The following is a 4,187-nucleotide window of genomic DNA, read 5'->3' as shown; positions in this document are numbered from 1 at the left end:
TAGAATTTAATGGCAGCAACACATTGAAAAAAAGTTGGCACAGGGCCACTTTTACCACTGGGTTACACGGCCTTTCCTTTTAACAACACTCAGTAAACGTTTGGGAACTGAGGAGACCAATTTTTTAAGCTTTTCAGGTGGAATTCTTTCCCATTCTTGCTTGATAAACAGCTTAAGTTGTTCAACAGTCCGGGGGTCTCCGTTGTGGTATTTTAGGCTTCATAATGCGCCACACATTCTCAATGGGAGACAGGTCTGAACTACAGGCAGGCCAGTCTAGTACCCGCACTCTTTTACTATGAAGCCACGCTGTTGTAACACGTGGCTTGGCATTGTCTTGCTGAAATAAGCAGGGGCGTCCATGATAACGTTGCTTGGATGGCAACATATGTTGCTCCAAAACTTGTATGTACCTTTCAGCATTAATGGTATCTTCACAGATGTGTAATTTACCCATGCCTTGGGCACTAACACACCCCCATACCATCACAGATGCTGGCTTTTCAACTTTGCGCCAAGAACAGTCCGGATGGTTCTTTTCCTTTTTGGTCCCGAGGACACGACGTCCACAGTTTCCAAAAACAATTTGAAATGTGGACTCGTCAGACCACAGAACACTTTTCCACTTTGCATCAGTCCTTCTTAGATGAGCTCGGGCCCAGGGAAGCCGGCGGCGTTTCTGGGTGTTGTTGATAAATGCCTTTGGCTTTGCCTAGTCGAGTTTTAACTTGCACTTACAGATGTAGCGACCAACTGTAGTTACTGACAGTGGTTTTCTGAAGTGTCCCTGAGCCCATGTGGTGATATCTTTTACACACTGATGTCGCTTTTTGATGCAGTACCGCATGAGGGATCAAAGGTCACGGGCATTGTCCCTTACGTGCAGTGATTTCTCCAGATTCTCTGAACCTTTTGATGATATTACGGATCGTAGATGGTGAAATCCCTAAATTCCCTGCAATAGCTTGTTGAGAAATGTTGTTCTTAAACTATTGGACAATTTGCTCAGGCATTTGTTCACAAAGTGGTAAACTCTCGCCTCATCTTTGTTTGTGAATGACTGAGCAATTCATTGAAGTTGCTTTTATACCCAATCATGGCACCCACCTGTTCCCAATTAGCCTGTTCACCTGTGAGATGTTCCAAATAAGTGTTCGATGAGCATTCCTCAACTTTCTCAGTCCTTTTTGCCACTTATGCCAGCTTTTTTGAAACATGTTTCAGGCATCAAATTCCAAATGAGCTAATATTTGAAAAAAATAACAAAGTTTACCAGTTCGAACATAAGAATCTTGTCTTTGCAGTCTATTCAATTAAATATACGTTGAAAAGGATTTGCAAATCCTTGTATTCTGTTTTTATTTACGATTTACACAACGTGCCGACTTCATTGGTTTTGGGTTTTGTAGTTGAATGACACCTCTGCCATGGCCTGAAGGGGTCTGTATTGCTTTTGCTGGCACTTGGTGACATTGAGGAAGGTGCCACACAAAAAACTATAAATGTGCTGACTTGCTTTATGGAATACGTCTCTCCCCATTTCCTCATTCGTTAAAAAGACAAAAGTCGATGTGAACGCCTATCTGCCGCCAGAAAACTAAAAGAAGAAGAAGAAGAATGAATATGTCAGGTTCAAACACTGATGACATCTATTAAACAGACAAAAAGCAAGGAATTAAACAGAGACAGGATTCAATTTAGCTCAATGAGGAGAAACGCGTAGACCTGTACCTTTGTACAGTGTCGTCCCACGCTCTGACGAAAGGTTGCACGCCTCCTCTTTTATTTGGACTTTCCCTGATACATGGCAACAGCTGTTTCAAAAGGGAGGGGTGTCGTAAACAGCCGTTGCCCTTGGTCACAAAACAGTTTAAAGAAAAGATGCCTGGAGCTTGCGTCAGGTCCTGCTTCCTTTTCGCTTTATAGATCTCAGGTCAAGACAAGATCTTCCTGTGGATTACAATAGATCAAAGAAACCAACACCTGCATGTCGCTTCCCATCCTACACAGTGGAATTTTACAAGCCTTTTGCTTGGTATGATCAAAGACAGCTTTTGTCCTCTCGCCGGGAACTCATGGCAACACAAAGTTTTGTGATAACTTCGATACAATTATTCTGACAGCCTACGTGCGATTACTGCTATCATGGTCGAAGCTCCACAACAAACAAAGAAACAAAAAGTTTTGTCTGAGGAGAAAAAAAAGAAGTAAAACAGAGCTTACCCGGATAAAAGGACAGTCAGGATCAACATTGCCCTGGCTTTCACTCGCTGGCGTGAGCTCAAAGACGAGAAATTTCAGACAGATGTTGCCTTGGCTCTCTTCAGTGACTTTCAATGATCAAATCAAAAAGGATATAATCATGTTGGTTATTGAAAATTAGCGTGGTGGTAAAAAAATCACCCGCCAATCTTTCTTTGCTTTGGACTTGCTTCCGCCCCAATACATTCTTGGTAGTAGCGTCATGTTTGTAACGCAATCCAAGATCATTTCTTGATAGTGTCTGCTATTTAACATCAGCATCGCCATTAGATCACGTAATATGTGTGCCAATATTACAGCGGACATCATGTCAGTTTGACGCCATATGTGCTAGTCATCATGGCACAGCCGCTCTACCAACCGAGCTACGCCGAGGGTAACATTTTATTTTTTTGGGTCATTTTGTTTATGTGTATTGCGCCGTCGGGTGCGTTTTAGAGAATTCCTGCTGGTCACGAAACACTGCAGGAATGTAGCAGCTGTGTGCGTCAAATACCGCCGCGAAAATATACTTTCACAAAATAAAAGCATGTTTTATTGTAAGTTTATGAGCTATGGGTTGTGAGCAGTGTGCTCTAAAGCAGTGGTCCCCAACCACCGGGCCGTGGCCTGGTACCGGTCTGTGGATCGATTGGTACCGGGCCGTACAAGAAATAAAAAAATAAATAAATTATTTTTTAAATTTTTTATTAAATCAACATAAAAAACACAAGATACACTTACAATTAGTGCACCAACCCAAAAAACCTCCCTCCCCATTCAAACTCATTCGCACAAAAGGGTAGTTTCTTTCTGTTATTAATATTTCTATTCCTACATTATATATCAATATAGATCAATACAGTCTGCAGGGATACAGTCCGTAAGCACACATGATTGTATTTATTTATGACCACGGACCGGTGCGTTGACCGGTCCGCAGCTACAAAAAGGTTGGGGACCACTGCTCTAGAGTACTGATTTAAATTCAAGTTTCTTTCTATAGTATTTAACAATATTCAAGAAAATGCTTGCTAAAATGTGAGTGCGGTACACACTTTTGTGACATACTGTACATGCAGAAGTGGACCTATTGTGGATCCCTGAGGTACGCCAGCTCAGTGAAAAAACCTTTCCTTACACACGTGTGCACGTGCTCATTATTGTGATCACTGTGCGTCTGTATTTGTTTACTCTCTTATCTGACACTTTTGACATTTTTTCCAGTCAGCTACCCAAAGGTCGCCGTCTACATGTGACAGCGAGTCCCCCCTTGACGGAGTTGCAGCTCGCACGCTAATGACCGCGTTTGTATTTGTGTCGCCGCTCGGGTGCCAAGTGGATTGATGCTTTTTGACCCCCTGCCTCGTTAGAGCTCTTTGCGCCTGTGTAGTGTCAATCAGCACGAAAATCGGCCCATTAGCAACTTAGGCAAAAAAAGACTGCATGTCGCTCCAACGCGGCACAAGTTCATTTCTAGTCATAAGAAGCTGCTCATTTGCATAACACTTAACATGCGGGGTAAACATCTCCAAAGACATATTTTTCTTTATTCAACACAAATAAAGAAGTAGTTGTCACCATAGCAAGACCTACATCTATTCATCTTAATTTTTTCACCTTTTTTGGAGCTAATAAACACGGCTAAACAAGGCTAACTTGCACAATGTGAGGCCACATGTTTAATGTCAAAATAAAATATTTTTTATATAATGTTAAAAATCATATAATGTAAATAAAAAATGTAATGCCATCACATGTGTGCTGGTATGACAACAGAGTTCCTCGAATCCTTTTGAATATTGATAAGGTGGCTTTGTGTGTGTCTCTAAGCGTGCGCTTCGATGATTGATTAGAACTCCCTGTTCAATCATAACAAGCGGATGCTATCGTCACGGTAACGAGGCAGATGTACTCACTTGAGTCGGTACCAACTGGAGCTAATC

The sequence above is a fragment of the Entelurus aequoreus genome, linkage group LG03 (genome assembly GCF_033978785.1).
Source record: "Entelurus aequoreus isolate RoL-2023_Sb linkage group LG03, RoL_Eaeq_v1.1, whole genome shotgun sequence".
NCBI classification, from domain to species: Eukaryota; Metazoa; Chordata; class Actinopteri; order Syngnathiformes; family Syngnathidae; genus Entelurus; species Entelurus aequoreus.
The sequence above is the reverse complement of the archived record's forward strand: the minus strand, read 5'-3'. Positions refer to the sequence as shown.